At 45.8% G+C, this 21,517-nt stretch overlaps 1 protein-coding gene across 3 annotated transcripts in view; it reads right to left on the bottom strand.

Annotated features, from left to right (window-relative positions):
• Nucleotides 1-21,517, bottom strand: part of rhbdf1a (rhomboid 5 homolog 1a (Drosophila)) — an 88,193-nt gene that overhangs the window by 64,102 nt on the left and 2,574 nt on the right. The window contains exon 1 of one of the 3 annotated variants that reach the window (XM_007908399.2): nucleotides 1,843-1,917. The exons of the other annotated variants lie outside the window; for them this stretch is intronic. The gene's annotated coding sequence lies outside the window, so the exon portion shown is untranslated. Of the gene's footprint in view, nucleotides 1-1,842; nucleotides 1,918-21,517 lie in introns of those variants that run through there. 3 annotated transcript variants of the gene reach the window in all.

The following is a 21,517-nucleotide window of genomic DNA, read 5'->3' as shown; positions in this document are numbered from 1 at the left end:
AAATCTCGATTTTAAACTGAAGCAGCAGAAGCATGAGACGACATTAATACAATGACAATCCTCGCTTTTGACACAGAGCCTAAAAACGTCGCAGGATCTCAAAGCGTGTCTGGGAAATTTCCATGCGTGGGTGGCATGCATATGTGGAACGCTCATTCTGGATCAGACAAACAACTTTAAGCACAGCGATAGGTTTCTGCCCGAGTCGCAACCCTCGCTGACCAGAAAAAAAAAGGGCTTCACGGCCAACTGCTGTCAAATGTAGTGACTGCAATCTCCTGGGTGTTATGTATTCAAGATTAAGGACACAGATTTAAGATATTCGTCAAACGAAACCGAGGGGAGGTGAGGAGACATTTTAATCACACAGCGAGTTGTTCGGATCTGGAATGCATTGCCTGAAAGGCTGATGGCAGCAGATTTGATAGCAACTTTCAAAAGAGAAGTGGATAGATATTTGTGGAGGACAAGTTTGCAGGGCTATGGGGAGAGAGCGGGGGAGTGGATAAATTTGGATAGCTCTTTCAACAGCCAGCACGGGCACGATGGGCCGAATGGCCTTCTTCTGTGTTGTATGATTCCATGATTAGTGTACATTGAAATGGAAAGAAAATCCTTTCCTTTAAGCACAAGTTAAAGCCGTAACAGGATTGAGGCATCAGTGATGGGAACAGTAAAAAGTTGAAATCGAACTTAAGTGGACATTATTATCCGTAACAAGGCGACGTCTCCAGTTATCACAAGTTTCTTTCTATTAATCTATCTCATTTAATTAATTTGGGAAGGACTCTTTCCTGTAAAACATTCTAAGCAGTGATTTTGTTTACCCAAAACTTAAAGTAAGATGAAAAGCACCGGGAGGAGAGAAATTGATTTTTACTTATTGCACTAACCACGTTAATCTCAACACAGTTACTACTGATACCAATGTAATATCTTTATACTGTACGGAAACATTAACCCTGCATATCAGCAATAAGGATTACAATCTGTGCGCAATTGGTTGTCGTTTTTCGCCCGCAAAATATACAGTCAATTCACATTGCGGTATATTCTGTGAAGCGCTTTGAGACGTCTCAAAGACGTGATAAGGCGCTGTACTAAATGCCAGGATTCTTACTCTTATTAGTCAACTACAATAATGAACACCGTATCCTCGTTTGTTTAAGCCTTTGGATGGGATGCAAAAATGCGCACTTTGAAACCGACCAAAGTCTTTCAGCGCACAAAGAGTTACGGTTTCCGAGGCAATTTTTTTTAAAACACACACACACACACACACGCACACACACGAGGTGCGTTTTCCTGTTCAAAGCTGCCATTTATGGGCCGTAAGTAGGAAGTACAGACGAAATGGGCTCACATTATCCTCACATTGCTCAAAGCAAGTCATTAACGGATTGGCACCCCCGAAACCGTAAGGAAATGGCCAATTAACTCGAGCGGGTTACTTTACTTAAACTTAATTCGAATGTGAAGTTTGCCAATTTTTCCCTTTATTTTTTTAAAAAAAATGGGTCTTTCTCTCTCGCTCGCCAGCTTTCTATTCCCCCGACAAGTTTAAACTGGTTCCTTTCAGCAGGAACAAAACTGGCAGTCAACCAGGCAATAGCTTGCAAGAGGTCCCAAACTCGAGAGGCTACCTTCCTTCGGCGAGGCGTCTCTGCTTACGAAATCAAGAGGCGCAAGGGTAACGGCTGCTGTCGAACATTTCTGACCGTCCGCAGCCGTGTGGTTTACGCTCGCCCAGCTCCCCGCGCAAAGGGAGCCTCTCTTCACGGTGGGGAACCATGTAATCGCTGCTGCTGGCTTGCAGCTGCATAAAATAGCCACTGTACTTACAGTCTAGTCGCTGGGCCCCAGAGAAGCTCACAGCAGAGGCCAAACAGCTAAGGACAAGCCACACATGGCCCCCAGTGGTACAGATGACTGGACCTGATTATAGATTAACAAGGCGCAGTCAGGAGGAGTGAGCAGGACACAAACGCTTAGTCTTTGCTACAACGGGCTCATTTATTCCCTTTGGCATCTTAATGCTGTCTTGTTTTGCTCGTCCACTCACATTCCGATGACTCTTTCACCCCCCCTTCTCCCCTCCCCCCCCACATTGCTGGGTTTGCTCAGTTGCCTGCAACCAGCGATCAGGAGTTTGTTAGAAAACCGATGTTGGAATCGGCAGGATGGACTGGACAGAGTCAGCTGCTGTGCATCAGTTTGGTTTTTAGCATTAAACGTTCCGTGGCAGGTTGAGTCAGGCAGAATCACTTGTCTAAGAGGCGTATTTACTCAACGCTGGCCTGAGACGCAAGGTGATTTTAAGACAACAACCACTCATTGACCGTCTTCTTGTGAATTTATTTGCCCTGAGTGTGTGTTCACTGAATGGGGAGTTTGTTGCCCCGTTAAGGAGACTCCCTGTTCACAGAGCAGCCAGACACAATCTACTCACAAACTTCGACTCAAAGTCTACCTTGCTGCTCACCTGGGACCATCGACTCCAAAACAAACGCTGGACGTTTTCCAATGCGGCTTTTGTGTTTTGATAATCCTATAATCCCAATAATCCTTGCATCACGATACAGGGTACTTATTGCGCCACAGTATCGCAGAGTATTATCGTGAATTACTGCGAAGCTGACTGTGTAGGTAAACCACATCGCTTCGCGACCACATCACTCCCACCCTCACTCGCCTCCACTGGCTCCCCATCCCCCAGAGGATCGAATTCAAGATCCTCATCCTCACCTACAAGTCCATTCACGGCCTCGCTCCCTCTCTGACCTACTATCCCCCTACCTACCTGCCCATACCCTCCTTTCCTCTGGCTCCGGTCTGCTCCACATCCCTCGCCCCAACCGCCCTACCATCGGTGGCCTTCAGCCTTTCAGCCCCGAGGCTCTGGAACTCCATCCCCAGTGCCTTCGCTGCTTCCTCCCTTTCCTCCTTCAAGGCCGGTCTCAAGACCTTTCTCTTTGACCTTCAGCCTTCCGCTCCCCTCTCGACTCTCTACCCCCTCCTCGCCCTCTGCCTTCCCCCTGACCATCTCACCTCTCCTCGCCCCCTGCCTTCCCCCCCCTCACCCTGACCATTTCCCCCCTCCTCGCTCCCTCCCTTCCCCCCCCTCACCCTGACCATTTCCCCCCTCCTCGCTCCCTCCCTTCCCTCCCCTCCCCCTGACCATTTCCCCCCTGCTCGGGTCCTGACCCAACTGTCAGCTCCTTGGGACGTCCTCCCGACGTGAAGGGCGCTCTATAAATGAAATCTTGTTGTTGTTGTTGCACACAGCAATGTCCCACAAACAGCCAAGAGGTGAATGACCGATCTTAACCGGAGGTGTGTCGGCCTGAACAAATAATTTTTTTTAAAAGGTGACTTCAAGCCGACATTGTTAGCTTAATTCTGGACGGTAAAGGTTAAGTCTTTTAACGGTAGAGTAATTTATACACACACACACACAGAAAAAAAATTCCAATGTAATACTAAAATTCAAGAGATGCACTTCACCTATAGCCTTTAAGAACAATCGATGGAGAGTGAATGTCATCCGTGATGTGCTGATACCCTCTGATTAAACGAATGCCCTTGGTTTTGCTGATCTGACAGATGGCTCTATTTTGAATACAGGAGGAGGAACATTACATTCACAGCGTCCAGATACTGTGTTAGCGATCTTACAAACATCACTGGAGACACAGAGTCGGTGCTTTTAAATCTGGGCAGTCGAGGTAAACGAGGCCAGAAATGTAGGTCTAAAATGGGCCATTAGCACACACATTATGCAAGGAGCTGCAATGGCTGATATTTCACTTAGAGATCCATTTTGCCATTACTGGGCCCATTCCTAATGCTTTATTATCATGTGCCCGATCATTACATGTGATAAATGGAATTTTATATCAACTTATATCATACATTGATGTTCATTCTTCATCTGTGACTCCAGAGAGTGTGAAATCAAGGATTATTATTATTGTTATTAATTATCGTCATCACGTCACGGAGATGTCTCAAAGGGCTTCACAGGATTTTATTGCGTGGCGTAGTGGCTGTGCATTTTGCAGGTAAACGGGGCAGCCGATTTTCACACACGAGTAATGGGACTTCCACTTCCAAACCCTTGTACGCACCCTCTCAAGCCATTTCCCAGGGAGGGGTCTCAATCCCACTGCATCTTTTCCAGATGTGCAGCGCAGTGTGCCGCCGGCCCGTTGTCACGACAGGATCACCCGAGTGCAGGTGCAAGCTCTTGCAAACGCCTCAAAGTCAGTGCTGAGGAGTTCTTCCCCCTAAAGAAACGACCGACATAAGGTCCTCTGTTAACACGTGCCGCCCTTCTCCAGGCTATACCCTTCCTCCCGCTCCACCATCGCTCCTTGAAAATGAGTCGTACGTAACCTGAAGTTTGCACAAAAGTCACCTCTGGCAGGCAGAACGTTTGAAACGTTACTGTGCAAATGTTATCCCCTCCCCTTTCCCCCCCCCCCGCCCAATACACCAGCTTCTCGTCTCATCCTAGTTTACGGCCCGTTTGTTTCTGGCCAAACGAGCAATAGCAATAGTCAACAGCAATAACAACAACAACAACTTGCATATACCTAGCGTCGTCCCCCCTCCCCACACACACACACACACACACACAGACACAGAGTCTCCCAGAGAGACGCTAACGACATCTACTTTGATTTTGCAAAGTGTTGCGGACTTGTGGTCCGTAAGGTTTCCGCTCAGGGGCTCTGTGTCGTTGACCGCGATCTAAAACTCCCCCCACCCCCCACCCCGCCCCACGTACCCCCTCCCCACTCTCACTCCGTTTCTAATGTGGTTTGATTTTATAAGGGCACCCACCTCCCTTCCCCCACGCCCACAAACACGAGGGTTAAGAGTGGAAGCTACACTGTACATTCCTTGAGAAAGCTTCAAGACAAAGTGCAGCCGGACGGAATACCGGACTGACAGCTGTGAAATCTAGTCCGGGGTTGGGGGGGTTGAGGGCTTGGGGGGGGTGGGGGAGTTGGGAGGGGGAAAAGTTTGCAAAAGTGACTCGAAATGCCAAACGTATCAGAATCTGTAGGGTTGAGATTAAAGTGGGTAAAACAAAATGCTCAAGGTAGGGGGAAAAAAACCAGAACAACAACAAATTATGTTCAGAAAGCGCCTTTCGCGTCGCTTTCTCCAAGGGGCGGCCAGTGTTCCCAGAGTAGGGGGATTTACCTCTTCGCTCTTTATGTAAACACAAGAGCATCTGTCACACAACACACACACACAAACAAAAGCAAAACAAATCAAGTGCTTGAATAACCGACGAGGGAAATAGCTGCTGGTCTTTGGCACCCCAGGGAGAACTCAAGTTTAATTTCCTGAGCAAAACAGCTTCTTTCGAAAGCTTCACGATAGTCAGGAGCGAGCGATTCATTCACACAGATAAATCTCGCCCATCCGAAGGCAGAATATCATTTTAGAGGTCGGGGAGGATTGCTTCAAGCTCAGATAAGGAATACAGCATTTACTGTACTTGCACTTGCTTTTGGGTGTCAGCCTGGCTCAGTTCATCTGTACTCCCAAGTCGGGACGTTTGAGTTCATATTCCAGGCTGACGCTCCCAGATGCTACCATCCAGACGTGCCCAAAAATTGGCCATTCAGTTCATGCCTGTTGTCAGGCCTTCAGCCTCTTTGCTCCACCCTTTGGAACTCCATCCTACACTCCTTTTGAGCTCGCTCCCTCCCTCCCTCGCCTCCTTCAAGGCACGTCTCAAGGGCCTCCTCTTCAACCGCACCTTGGGCCACCCTCCTTCCCCCACCCACCCTCCCTGCCTTCCTCCAACTCCTCCCCCACCCCCCAAATTGGATCCAAATCCCCGATGTGAAAGGTGCTGTGTAGATGGAATTTATTGTTGTTGTTGTTTCTGGAACATCATATACAAGGGTTATTATTATTATTATTATTATTATTTGACTGTTAATACTAAATGGAACATCTCACTCTAATGGAGTATTTTATCATGTTCGAGAGGGATGGGGGTGGGGGTGAGAGGAAAAGAAGGGGGGATTGCAACTGGTAGGAGCCTGGGGAAAAGCCATGATGTCCTCACCATCAATCATCGAGCAGCGAGCAGGAGGTGCCATTGGTTTGAAGGACAAGGTGTGGTCCAAGAGGAAAGATTCCTTGATGGGTGTTTGCGAGGATCACCAAATTCCAGGCAACTCTGACAGTCAGTAAATCACAATGACATATAACCCAGCATGAAATCCAACTCCCGAACACTGGAATCTACAGTAAGATCCCTCGAACGCCATTCCCATACTGTAAGTTAGCTATGTTGAGAGGCGGTATTATTAGCCTGTTTGAAAAGCCTCCAGAGATGCACTACAAACCATCAAGCACATGACACCAACCCCCTAACCTTCCCCCCTCCCTCGCCCTCGCCACTGAATCTTTGCTCCAGTCACGGTGTGGTGGGCAGGAAATGCCAATATTACTCTGCTGAAAGTCTCCGGTTGCGAGGCCTGAGGGAGAAGCTAGAAGGGGCCTTAACCTCAAATAAGTCTGAAAAATCAACACAGTTTTATCTTTACGCTGTCATGTGCTGGTGTGCGTGTCTTTATTTCAGGAGATGAAGACGGGCAGATGAATCCCGTTCGTTTATAAAGGGTCGGATTTCTGTGGTTTCGGAGTTGGCCCTGACCGATTTTCCGTGTTACTTAATGTTTCACGTGACCTTTTATCATCCCGAGATGTCTCGCACAATCCCTGGCGGAGTGATGGTGGGCTCGGGAAGACTCCTCACGGCGCCTCCCGGGATTTCAGTGTAGAGAGTGCAGTGACTGTGCTACGTTTGAAGGCAAACGCCCTTGCGTTGTTTGAGAAGTTGACAGTCGTCTCGCACTAACGACAGGCGGTTTAATGTCCTGAGACCACGCTGTGTGCCCTGGAATTGTCGTTAAAACACAGCGAGGGTGGGGGTGGTCGTGAATCTTAAAATCCCCAGCGAGAGCCTATGCTAAACAGCACTCACAGTTACCCTTCAGGGCTCCAGACAACTGATGGAAATTGGGGTCAAAGTGGCTCAGAGATATACACACCACACACTACACACCACACAGACATACCCACCCAAACCCACATCTCGCTGGGGATTTTAAGATTCACGACCCCACCCCCTGCCCACCCCGCTGTGTTTTAATGACAATTCCAGGGCACACAGCGTGGTCTCAGTAGATATATGTAACATGTTCAGCCAAGGCACTGCTGAAGGCGGCTATCTCTGTGCATTTTTCTTTGCTGGTTCCGTCATGATATAATTAGAAAATAACAGACTGACCTGCCACCCACCTTGATGTTGACAGATGCAAAGCGAGGAGAGTTGACCCAGCACGCCAACATGACACCTTTTCACTAATGGGGGTGAGGCGGTGGTGGGGGGGGATGGTGTTGATTATTGTGGCGTCAGTGTCCTCTTGGATCTTGCAAAGTACACAGTCAACTCACTTTACAGCGTATTCTGTGAATGAAGCGCTTTGAGATGTCTCAACCAAGGGATAAGGCGCTATATCAAATGCAAGGATTATTAATATTATTATTATTATTATTTACTGCCTTCGGGAATCGGGGCAGAAAGACCTCCCCCTCCCCTCCGCCAACGGTAGGAGAGACAGAGAAAAAGAGAAAGTGTCAGGGAGTGGTAGAAATGGAGAAGTTGCCCTGGGAGTGGATTCGATGGATGTCAGGGTCCTTTGGTGCTCGTTCCTTTCTAAAAACGGCTCGATGCAGTGATGAGAGGGACGGTAGGGTGGGTATTCTTGTGATCCATCAATAACTTCTCCACCAAACGCGGCTGAATTAATGAGCATTTTCTGCTTTTGAACTGTTTTCAAGTCCATCCGACCATTATTTAGGTCCATGGGACCACTTAGTTTCACTGCTAATGGAACCCGATCTTTTTATACTGCGATAACTTCAGGATATATCTGGGGCAACATCAAGAGGGTATCATGTTCTGACACCAAGATTTTATACCCGAATTCCCCTCCCCTCCCCTCCCCCCACCCACACCCACCCCAAACCCCAGCATCTCATCTAGACTTTAGACCAGAAATTCCACCTAATCTTAGCCATGAGGCCATTTCAGTCGATGGACCCCCACCAAAAAAAAAAAATTCTTAAAGTTCAGCCTGAATTTGGAAAGCCGTGATCTCAGGAACTGGCTTCCAAATTCGTGGATGGACCACCTTAAATTCCCCAAATGACCGCACGGCCTGAGACCTGGTGGAATTTCCAACCCTCTGAGTTTCCGTGGAGTTGGCCACCTAACTCCGTGCCGTAGTATTTCACGCACAGCTTTTTTCCTGATAGTTCTAGGGTAAACAACTGTCGGCTGATGGCCAACACCCAGGGGAGAAAAACATTCAAATCATCTTTTCCAGCGATTAATGGTCATCTGGAACAGACGTGGAAAATTAAAATGGAAAATTACCGGCTTACACTCAAACCCTGGAGGGACAAACCAGGGCAGAAAAGGACACGGTATATGGTTTGAACAATGATGATCCATGTCTTATTCTCGTTCCGAACATGCAACCCCCTCACACTCAGTGCGTCACAGCACTTCACTGGCATTGAATTGTTATCCTCATGCGATGCGCACAATTACCTCCCGCAACACTGAGCGGAGCTATCGAAAGAGGAACAGAATACTGTGCTTCTTATCCAGATCATTATTTGAATCAAATGGAACGTTCCAAACTCTGCCTTTTCACCCATAATACACACTCCAGTTACAAGTTCACTGTGCAAAATACACAGTCGTTACTGCACATTATGTTAAATCCTATGAAGAGCTTTGAGGCATCCTCCTGACATGAAAGGCCCCGCATCAAATGCAAGGATTGTTATTATTATATATATATTAATATATAACCTTTATATAACCTCATCCTCCCCTCCTGATCTTAGGCAATAAACATCAGTAGTACATTTGCTTCCCCAGCTAACTCGTACCAACACAGACCTATACGTAGGAGTTTACAGCACAGAAGGAGGTGACTTGGTCCAAGTTGTTGGCTCTCAGAAACAGTCTTATTTAGTTCTATTCTCCTGCTTTTTCCTCCCTCCCTCTCTCTCTATTTTGGATTTCTAGCCCCGGAGTCGCTGACTGACCTGTAAAGCGCTCCGAGACGCTAACCTGCGTGAGAGGTGCAATACAAAATGCAAGTTGTTGTGGTTGTTATAAAGTTGAGGCCTGTTTCGAGGCAAAAGAAAATGATGGAAAGCGGAGGCTTCCACACAGGCAGAGAAACCAGGCAGGTGTAACAGGACCAAGACAAGGAATGTAACCCCAATGGTAACAACGGCCAATGAAAACCCCCAGGTCCTCCACTGCGCTGTAACAGCCCGAGGCACGGTTAATGAGCCCAGCATCAGATCTGCCCGGGAATCCAACCCGCTGAATCAGCTACTGTGGCCACTTTAGAGCTACAGTAAATTTCGTGCTGTCAGTGCATTTAGCCGCTAAACTACCAGGGGAAGGTCTGAACACACGTTAGTAAATTTGCTGCAGTGTGTACCCGCAAACGTCCACACTGACATCAAACATCCGACATCTTGCACGGTGTTTGTGATGACGTTGAGACACAGATGATCCAATTTAATTTACTGGTTCTCTTTGACGTTGTGACCAAGGGAGCTTGGTAAGGGTAAAGCTGTGGATGTTGTATATCTGGATTTCAGTAAGGCTTTTGATACAGTTCTTCTTGAGAGACTGGTACTGAAAGTAAAGAAAGCGGGAATCTGTGGAGAGGTATGTTACAATGGATACACAACTGATTAACCGGAAGAACCCAGAGGGTGGTGGTACTGGGAACGTCATCAGACTGGGAAATTGTTACCAGTGGATTTCCACAAAGGTCTGTTTTGGGACTTCTTTTGTTTTAATATTTTTATAAATGATCTGGAACTAGGAGTCACAAGCACTGTGGCTAAGTTTGCAGATGACACCAAGCGAATGAAGGTGGTAGATTGTGAAGCTGAACAAGATAAGTTACAGGAGGATTTGAACATACTTGGGAATTGTGTAGATCGGTGGCAGATGAAATGCAATGTGGAGAAATGTAAAGTAGTTCACATGGGGACAAAAAATCCTGGAAGGGACTATTATTTGAATGGAAGGAAAATAATATGTATGGAAAATGCAAAGGACCTGGGGGTCCTGATTGACAATAAATTGAAGCTCTCCCAACAATACTCTTGGCAGTGAGAAAAGCAAACCAGATGTTGGGATATATCAAAAGACGAATAGCAGCCAAAATATTGGGGTAATCCTACCACTGTATAAATCAATGGTGGGACATGATTGCTGTCTTTAAGATTCTAAAGGGGCAAAACAACATAGATCAGGACAGGCTGTTTCAACTTGTCCAGAATAGTTAAACCAGAGGACATGGCCTGTGATTGAAGGGGATGGAGGGGGGGGATAAATTCAGAATGAATCTACGTAGACACTATTTCAGTGAACGAATAGTGAACCTGTGGAACAGGCTCCCTCGGGAGACGATTGAAGCAGGAAGTGTTGATTCATTCAAACACAGACTAGATAGTTTTCTTTTAAGAAATAACATTATGGGATAGAGTACAGTTCTGGACATATGTGCATGTGACCACCAAGAAGGTAGAAGGCGAACGAGATGGACCTTGGTCTTTTTTTGTCTAGTAGTTCTTAAGTTCTTATGTTTTTACTATTTTCTCTCTATGTTACAAAACATAGGTATTCTTTGTTCATGCTTCTTGGCTTGAAGATACTTGGCTGCACTGGGTTAAGAAAAGGTTGTCCAAAGACTTTCCCTCTTCCCCCAACCCCACCCACCCCCTTCCAACCCCCCAGCCCTCCCCACCGACTATGTTACTGCTCGTTTCACAATTTTACAGCGTTAGTCATCATCAGCCTTTGCACAACACCAAGAGAGGCCTTGGCAAGCACCTCTTCCAAAACATTGACTCGATTCACAAAGGAGCAAATGGTGCCAGGTACAACGGTCCCAGACAAAAGGGATTGTGTGGGCTGTAATCTGAGCAAACAAAGAAACATTATCCCCTCTTTCTCTCTCTACTACAGGTTTCAAAAGCAATGTCAGCACATTCTTCCCAAACCCAGAAAGCTATACAAACAAGAGTACAGAACAGTTTATCTATGCTCCCATCCTCTCACGTTCTGTCTTTGAAAAACTCCTGAATACCTAACTCTTTGAGTACCTACGTTCCCCGACCAGCAATCTCCCGGTGAAGAGCTTTGGGACATTAACGATGTTTCATGAATGGGAGCCGTTATGTTTAAGTTGCTGCACTTGCTGACTCGTCGAGCAAAACTCAAATAAACAACGTTTGTGTTTACCGGCGGCAGTTTGAATCTAAATACACTAAGTAACAGTAAGCACAACAACAACAACAACAAGATTCCATTTATAGAGCGCCTTTCACATCGGGAAGACGTCCCAAGGCGCTGTACAGTTGGGTCAAGACCCGAGCATTGGGGGGGAAATGGTCAGGGTGAGGGGGGGGAAGGGAGGGAGCGAGGAGGGGGTAGAGAGTCGAGAGGGGAGCTGAAGGTACGGTCAAAGAGAAAGGTCTTGAGACCGGCCTTGAAGAAGGAAAGGGAGGAGGCGGAGAAGGCACTGGGGATAGAGTTCCAGAGCCTAGGGGCTGAGAGGCTGAAGGCCCGACCACCGATGGTAGGGCGGTTGGGGCGGGGGATGTGGAGCAGACCGGAGCCGGAGGAACGGAGGGTACGGGCAGGTAGGTAGGGGGATAGTAGGTCAGAGAGGTAGGAGGGAGCGAGGCCGTGAATGGCCTTGTAAGTGAGGATGAGGATCTTGAATTCGATCTTCTGGGGGATGGGGAGCTCGTTGAGACTCTTCAAAGTGCTTCGCAGAATATACTGTAATGTGTCTTGACTGTATGTATATTTTGTGGATGAATAAAAAATAATAATAATAATCCACGCCAAAATAAAAAGAGATTGCAACAAACCTGCAAATGCAATGCATGACTTCAGCCTTCAATTTCACAATTAAAAAAATCCATCACAAAGCTATTTCCAGTACCAAAGTAGCCAAGTTCAATAGACCTTTAGTAATCAACCCACATGTGTGGGAGACAAATGAGAAATTGTTCTTATTTTGCAGGGAAAAAAATTGACTTATGTACAAACAGGAGACAAGAAAGTGAGCGCACATTAAACGGTGCAAGGACAAAATGAACACCTTCTTTTGGGACCAGAATGTACTCATTACGAGAATGCCGGATACTGCAATTTTAATTCCTAGTAATTTGTTCACCTCTTTTCTCCCCAAAGGCTCATTCAAGATCTATGTGCATAAAATTAACACTAATCATAACATGTCACAAGAGAGGTTTGGATGAAGAAGGTCCTTTGGTCCATTTGATCTCATCCAAGAACGTAAGAATTTGCTGCTCGAGAGAAGACCAGGGTCCATCCAGTTTGCCTTCCACCATCCTGGCAGTCCCTCGCACATGTTGTGTCCCAAACCGTACACTGTCTCCCCACGATATTATTTCCTGAAAGAAATCTATCTAATTTGCTTCGAAAAAGAATTGACACTTTCTGCTCTCGAGGGAGTCGGTTCCATACATTTGCTGCTCGCTCACCGAAATAGTGTTTCCGCTGATTTGTTTTGAATGTATCCTTTCAGCACCGCCCGGCCTGGCCTCCTCCCATCACCACATCAAGCTGTTTCTTAAATCAAGTCAAGAACGTGAACATGGGCTCTTTTTAATTGAAGGAATTTGTTACTCAGCCGTTGCAACCCACGAGTCTGAAGGGCACGTCTGAAAGAGGGTTCAGGTGCAAGGAAGGGCCTGACGTTTGTTATTTAAAGCAACCAGCAGAAACTGTGCACAGGTTTCTTAAGCTACTGTGTTCATGATGGCAGGAAATCAGACAGGAAGCGTTTAAATTATCCTCTGAGGTGCATCTCTCCAACGACCGCAGCTCAGAATGAATGGCTTCCCTTTCTGAACTTTTTTTTTTACCTCCAAAAGTATTATCCAGCTGCAGGCTGCACAAGGTGTGCGTTAAAAAAACAATTCACATCCTGGGAAGAACTTGGGAATAATAAGACTGGGACTCTTGCTTTACGTTCGAAACATTATTCCAGATTTTGTTCTCAAGTCAGGTCCATTTTACACAGAGGATTCTTAGGCTAGCGAAAGGCCCCCAAACACCAAACAGCGAACAAAACTGAATCTGATGTTGTAGTTTTTAAAAGGGGAATTGGAGGAATATTTGAACAAGAGAAAAATCGAGAGCGTGGGCAAAGGGGAGAGAATCGGGACTCCAAGCTCTGCCCAGGAGTCAGCAATGCAAGTCTACGCTGACACTTCAACATGACGCTGGGGGAAGTCCTGCATTGTCAGAGGTGCCGTCCTTCAGATGAGATGTTAAACATAGGACCTGTCTACCTGCTCAGGTGGATGTTAAAGATCCCATGGCGCAATTTATAAAGAGGAACGGGTGTTTCTCCTGGTGTCCTGGACAACAATCCCATCAGATAAAATTGGTCATTCCCTACAGTGTGCTTCGTAGGAGACTGCTTTACACAAACTGGCTGCCACATTCACCTACATAACACAGTCACTGTGAGTCCTTTGATGTGCATTGAGATGTTTTGACGATATTACAAAGGTGCTGTATCAAATGTAAGGATTCCTGGATTATATAACGGGCCGAATGGACTCCTCGGTGCTGCAAAATTCTATCATTTTGTAAACTAATGCAGTAGTAATAACAATAATAATACTTACATTTGATACATCGCCTTATCACATCGTTGAGACATCTCAAAGAGTTTCACAGAATATGCTGTAAAGTGAATTGACTGTATATTTTGTGGGCGGAATACGTTGAGTTCTGTATATTTAGAACTCAGAGAATCAGAAAGCGTTGCTCAACCAAGCTCCCCCTCCCACACTTGTAACATTTACTAACGCCACCACGACCGTCAGTTAAAACAAAACCGCAATTTAAAACATTTCACATCAAAGCTTCCCCTATCACCTGCCCTGTCCAAAGTCTCACAGCAGAAAACAATTAATGTTTATCAAAATCTGCGTCCGTAAGTGCATGTCAGCAGTATTTCCACAGCCTGTTCCGCTTGACTTAACAGGAAACAAAATCAATTTAGAGTTCCTTTGAACCGCAAAATATAAAATAAAACTTTTCGATGAACTCTCCTATACAACACCTATCCTCACTGTTTACTTGTGGTTTATTGTACGAGGACTGCTTTTACCATGAGCGTAGATTTCTCCGTAAGCCGATTCAGCTTTCTATAAAATATAAATTGGGAAAAAAGGAAGGGACGTTTCCATTTGGAGATGTACTCATCGAGTTGCAAAGAGCTGCATTAATCAAAGCTAATGACTTCTCTTTGCCATTTGAGACTCAACTCTTTCCCCAAGGCTCTTACCAGACCAATCTTCAACAGGAAGATACTGCACTGAAACAGACTCTCGGTAGACTAGCACACAATGACCAAACATCTACACAAAGATCACTTCCAGATGTAGGAGCCACTGTGATAGGACTGTGGGGGGTGGGGGGGGGGGAATTCACTGTATTCTCAAACAACAGCCACAAAATTTGACGCAGGCAACCAAGTTCTGTAACATCCTACAATCGGGTAGGAATTACTTTTAAGATGAATAATAATCGTAATAATCCCTTCCTGCTCCAGGAGTTGGTGACCCATCGCTGGGTTGCATTTGCGTGGGCTCTTACAGCTCTTCTGGACCTCAAGTCTTTGACTTCATGTGTCAAAACTTATGACTTCATAGGCCACACTGGGCAGCGGACATGATTTTTCAGCCACAAGGGACATCAGAGCATAATTCTATCCTGTGCTCTTCCTCAGAGACCTGAAACTCCCTCCTCCCCTCTCAGCCTCCCAGACCCTTTGATTTTATGATTTAAGTAAGTCGCGCAGGTTGGCGGAAGATTCTTTACTTTCCACCTCCATCTTCCCGATGACACCTTTAAGTCGAGGTCCTGTCCGTACCTGTTCAGATGGACGTTGGAGTTATTCAAAAAGAGAAGGCTTTCAAGTTCCGGTGTCCTAACTAACAAACCCCCCCCACACCCCTCCCAAATAAAACCATCCGTTCACTTCATGGCCTCCACGTTTGGCCCCGAAAACAAACGTTCACTTTATGGTGAATCCCGTGAAGCGCTTTGAGAAATTCTCCCAATGTGAAAGGCGCTATTACCAAATGCAAAGGTTATTATTTATTACAATTGTTAAGAAGAAACGGTATAATAGTTTGGGACACGACATGTCAAGTGACTGCCAGGATGGTGGAAGGCATACTAGATCTTGTTCTTCTTTTGCCCAGCAAATTCTCATGTTCTTATGTTCTTAAACAGCTTCCAAATTACAAGTGCAATTTTAGAACTCTGAAATCCACACACATATCATTTTCCAAGTGTCACTGGATACCTGGGAGCCCAGTTGTGTGTCAGTTCCAACGGCTTTAGCTTTCAAAGCATGAGTCATAGTGTTTTGCTCCACTAATCATGTCGGCTTTAATGCACGAGGCAAAAAAAACAAGGATGTGGCTTCTTGCCTACTATCATATTCCCATGCAGAAAATTCCAGAGCTCAGGTATTCATTCCTCCAGTGGGAGGCAGGGAGTTTTTTGGTCAGCCAGGTGTTTGACGCATGTGGAAACGCATCACTGCGCATAAGAGTCTCCAAGCCAAGCTGCAGGCGCCGAGTAAAGTAGGAATTAACAACAAGAGCTCAACCACCTTGGGCTACAATAACATCTCTGCTGGTCAGAATAGCACGAAGAGCAGTGTGAGACCACCGTAGGTGGGTCACTCTCTCACAGAGAATCAGAAGCGTCTCGGGGGAGAGAAGGTACGTCAGTTGCGAGGTTTGGAGAAGCACAACCAGAGGCTGAGACCACAGAAAATTTCCCGGCCAGGATGAGATGCTTCCTGTACGATCATGACTGAAAATCGTTGTGGGCGGGAGGGTGGGCGGGAGGGGGGATTAAAAATGTACAATTTTACTACTTCTACAATTTTACTAATTTACCAGTTGCTAAAAACGACATAAAGGGTTGACGCACTCTAAACTATTGAATAAAGTGGGTTTCCACAGTTCACGGAAAATGCGCAGTCCTGCAAAGTTTGAACAGTCATTCTTGAGCAGATGAATTTAATCTACAAAGCAAACAAATGATACATCGAGTGGTCAAAGGGTTCACACACCCACATCCTTAACTGAGAAAAGATTCAACAACTTCGAAGCCACCGTTAAACAATAAAACCAGCTGAATTGTGTTTGGTCCAATGTTCTTTCCAATAATTTATTTGTCAATTTCAGACCTGTTAAGAGGTTTCAGTCCTCGGTGTGGTTTGAATACTCTAAAGCACGGCGATGGGTTTACGCGGGTATCAGACACTCGGCCGACCAACAACCACAAAAATTAGGTCGGTTCCAGACACAAGTCATCTACTGATGTCTCTGGATGCAGACGCAAAGGCAGATTGTCAGTGAATATACTCCCTGCGAGATGAATACGCTGGGCAAAATACTCGGACAATTTGAAAAACGATCAATTTTCAGCTGCATAATGATTTGTATGAGATTATACTAATTTGCTCAGACAAAATAATCACAAAGCAAAAACCTTTAGAACAATGTGAGATTTGCGCAATGATTTCAATGTAGATTTCATCAAATTGGGAATCCGAATCCATCACCATCTTAACCTTTAAGTTTACGCTCAAGTTTTTGGCTTCCAAACTAATAATTCCAGGCATCATCTACACTTACAGGGACCAATAATAATAATAATCCTTGCATTTGATACGTCTCAAAGCGTTTCACAGAATATACCGCAAAGTGAATTGACAGTATATTTTACGGGCGAAATGCAGTAGCCAGAAGGGCACAGCAGCGTCCCACAAACAGTCGTGGCTTGAGTGACCGAATTATTCTTAATTTTATTTATTATTTTTCTCAATGCCTTCCTTCTGCTTTGATCACACCAATTCAATGCAACTTAAGAAGCCAATAGGAGCGTTTTCAACTGAAAGACACAACAGTATATAAAATTATTATGACTGCTATGAGCCCTATTCCCTGCAGTATGACTGACCCAAATTTATTCAATTTTCAATACTCCTGTCATCAGCACCTCACCAGATTGAAACATCTCAAAGCGGGTCTCAGAGTTTTCTGTGAAGTGTAGTGACTGTGTATTTGTTGATGAGGTGAACCTGGCAGCCAACTTGTGCTCAAGAATGTCCCACAAACAGCCCCCGAAGTTATAGCCATCAATTAAGAAAAGATTTGCATTTTTACGGCTTTGAGACAACTCCAAGCATTTCACATGTAATTACTGTCAAGTGCAGTGGCTGATTTTGTAAGCAAACAGAAGCTACTTACACCGGCAAGGTCATGCAAACACAAGCCATGAAAGCAAATGAAAAATAAATCCAGAAGTTTGTTTTCTAGGGCACAGAGAAAAACATCCACCGCTTTTTCCAATAGTGATGAGACCTTTAAAGATGAAACCTCGGTTGATCTTAATGCCTCATCTCAAAGACAGCAGCTCTGATAGTCCCCTCTCAGCCTACACTCCAGCTCAATAGAGTGGGGTTGGAGGGCGGGGGGTGGTGGTGGCGTGTTGTGGTTTTAACCCACTGCCTTCCTTCCGATGCGAGAATGATAGTGATGCAGTGAAACTGACACAAAGGCAGTAAATACCGACTAACAAACAATTTTGACGTCACTTGCCACTTGATCGCGATAAATGCTTCAAACCAAAGTGCTCGCAACTTCAGCGAACGCGACCTGCGTAAATGCAGCTGCAATCGAGCTCTCCGAGATGCTATCCCGCGTGAAAGGGTGCGATATAAATGCAAGTTGTTGGTTTTGCTTGTACTGAACGGAGCTTGCCTGTGACTCGTAAGAGGGTGACATGTATCACCAACTATTCCGATGAATGCCGTCTCTGTCGTGTTGTGGTAGCCATCCGGTGCTACATGAATAGACTGAGGCAAAACAGGGAAGGATTTAATGAATACTTTACATACTTGGCTCACAATAGCAAGCCACGCCCTTGCGGATTTCTTTTTAAAATGACTATTTGCTTGAACGCATGGGATTCGTTTTTATTTAAAAAGAATTTTTTTTTAAAAAAAGAAACCCGCACGAATAAAGCACAGATAGATAGTGCAGGGATAAATCATCTAATCACTGTGGTGGTGCTATTCTCCGCCAGTTATGACTGGTCGCAGTTTGAAGCATTCTACTTAGAAGTGTACGTTTTGATGTTGACCCACATTACATTACTACTTGTGGAGCCCCTTAGCTCAGTGGTTAAAGGGCTCGCCTCGCAAGCGAGAGGACCTGGGTTTGATTCCCGGGCGGGTCAGAACGAAACCTTGGCTCAACTAATAATAATAAACTGCAGAGAGGTAACGACAGCAAGATAAAATTGGGCAGGAGTGAGGGAAAGCTGGCAATGGATATTAGGTTGATTCTCAGGGCAGTAGCAGATAGACAGTAGGGGCATCAAACACTGCAAGTTGAAGATGATACCTTGACCCAATTCTTTCAATAATACAGCCCTAAATTGTCGGTCTTCACACAGCTCCTGCCAAAACCACCTCTCATCTAAGCACTGCATCCCGACCTAAAAGGTGCACACTTAATACGGTACCATGGCTTTTTCTCATTACTCTTAATTTGACATCCCCTTCTCCGCAGTCCAAAGCCTTCCCTCCCACCCCCCACCGCACCAGAAAAACAACAGGTGTAAGATGTCATGACCGCGCCTTCATTTCCAACGTGGCGGGCGATATCTCAGACCAAACGTTCGAGGTGAAGAGCTGCGCACCAGAAAGAATCGCTGCAAGTGAAGTCTGGCCCTTTCCGTGCCCCATTTACTGCAGTTTTATGGTAATACTGAACGCAGACTTGACTTGACTGGGGTGACAAGTGAATGGTATACAAGCGTGTGGAAAAATGAGCGCAAAGCACTGACAGACAGGAGTTAATGATGGAAGTTGCATTGCCAGGGGAGAAATAAATGCCAGGATTTCAAAAACAAAGGATATTAGAAAAAGGAACAAAAACGCTGAGGCAGCCAGCTATTCGATGTAAGATATTAAATATTACTTAACACTTAACACATGGGGTATGTAGTATATACTCAAGCAGCAATAAATTACATCTCAGTTACAGCCAAGGTCATCTGTGATGCAAGCCTACAGGATCTTACGATCTGATTTAGGAGGCTACATTTCAAGCAGTATTACAGAGAGTACAATGTGCGCCCCATTATAACATACAAGCTGCTCGTTTTCCTTACACTACGCTAATAATGTGAGTGGATGGCAATTCTTTGCAAGCTGTGATGTATTGCCCAGATGGTTCCCTTCAAGAAAGCCTGCGGCCAGAGTATTATAAAAGGGTCAGTGGCATATTCAGTAAATTAAGACCTCCAGCCCATCTCAATCAGAGCGCACTGTTCTTTTTTTGTTTACGTGTTTGGCGGCAATAGCATGGCGCAGCTGGTAACAGTTGGAATGAGAACACATTTGCTCATGAAACGACAATAATGTGATCATCCATCCCTGTATTGGACGCAGCACCTGCGACGTCGGAATATCCTGAAAAGCTTCACGGCCATTTGGCATCCGGGTTTGTGGGCCAACGGGACAGCCCACTTTAACCCAGCCAAGGTTTAACCCGACGGCTGCTACGAACCGAAACGAAACGAACGAACGAACGAACAATTTCGCTGGAGGATTGTCGGCCAGGGACTGGAGACGGAGACCAAGAAAAAAAAACCTCCCTTCTCTTTTCGAACAGCGTCACGGGATCTTTAAAAATTGCCCTTGAACGGGCAGACGGGAACTTGTTTTAAAAGCCTCACCTGAAGGACAACAGCTCTGACAATGCAGCACTGCCTCCCAGTACTACACTAGTGACTTCTCGAACTAGAGCTGAGATTGCGACTGATGTTGCAACGACCTTGCTTTCACCACAGCCCCACGCTTGGCTTTGGACTTCTGCAGGAGTGACAACACTGCAGGGGAGAACTGTGTGGGCAGGGGGGGGAAAAAAGGCAGTGCGTAAAGTTTAGCTGCTGTTATTTCCAAGACATCATTGTGGTTCGATGGGACAGAGCTAATATGCAGCCAACCCTGGCAGCCTGCTCCTAATATAAACAGTTATCTGGCGTTAAGTGTTTGCTACTCATGTGCTGTGCTCAGGTCACGACGGTGGAACGTGTAACAGATATGCGGAGATATACAAGGGTGGGGGTGGAGGGGAGGTGTTGGGAGGGGAAAGGGGGGCTAGGGTGGGACTAAATGGTTAGCTGTGTCGGCCAGTTAACTGGGGCACAATGGGCCAAATGGCAAATTCTCAACACGCCCCACTGGACTGTCCCCGAGAGTGCAATGGCGTTCTGTGTGCCCCGGTCCACAGCAGAAAACCCCCTGTTACAGCCAGAGCTAACGGCTGATCCTATCATGGGAAGGAAAAGGTGGTGTGGGATGATGGGGGAGGGGGGGGGGATATGAGTAGGTACAATGCAGTGTCAATTATATCTCATCCTATGGCTATGACGCCAGAAATCCGGTTGACCAAAAGAAAATCTGAGTCAGAAGGTTATGGGTTCAATCCTCCCCACGTCAGGACTGGGCTGTGCAGTCAATGTTTTTTTTCCAAACCTTAGCAACGTTCTGTGCAACATGAAACAAACTGGAGTAGTGAGCAACAATAATAATAATAATCCTCGCATTTGATACAGCGCCTTATCACGTCTTCCAGACGTCTCAAAGCGCTTCACAGAATATACAGTGAAGTGAATTGGCTGTATGTTTTGTGGGCACAACGCGGCAGCCAATTGCGCACAGCAGCGTCCCCACGAACAGTTGCGGATTGAGTAAAACTTCCGTCAAATGGACCCACTACCGTAAAGGGTTACAAGGCTGGCCCTTTCAACATTGGGACCCGGGTTCAAATTTAGTCCAGATATATAGGAAGAAAGCCGCTATTCAGCTTCCAGTGGCCATGAATCCACCCATAGTTCACAGCTGGAATCGAGACGCTATAGATCAGGGAAACACTGGCAATAGAAAGCGTTCACAGCAGCCACAACACAGCCCTGAGACACAAGCATAATGAGGATAGTGGGATGGTGAAAAGCTCAAAACAAAACAGTCTTGAGCAAACATAATGCACAATTGTTTCCTTATTAAGTCGAACCTCCTCCAAAAGTGTACAGTTAAGAGGAGAATTCATTACTTTTTTTGAGCAAAGAAAGAAAGAGGAATAAGAAAAGTTCATTGGCTTACTCAAGGACATTTCCCTCAATAGGTTAGTGCTGTAGCGTTTCTCTATCAATTGTCAGTCTCTACAATTTCTTTTTGATCAGCCGCGTGTCTGACACAATCGGAAACTCACATCCTGCCTACCTAAT

The sequence above is a fragment of the Callorhinchus milii genome, unplaced genomic scaffold, assembly GCF_018977255.1.
Source record: "Callorhinchus milii isolate IMCB2004 unplaced genomic scaffold, IMCB_Cmil_1.0 Scaffold16, whole genome shotgun sequence".
Lineage (NCBI taxonomy): Eukaryota > Metazoa > Chordata > Chondrichthyes > Chimaeriformes > Callorhinchidae > Callorhinchus > Callorhinchus milii.
The sequence above is the reverse complement of the archived record's forward strand: the minus strand, read 5'-3'. Positions and strand labels throughout refer to the sequence as shown.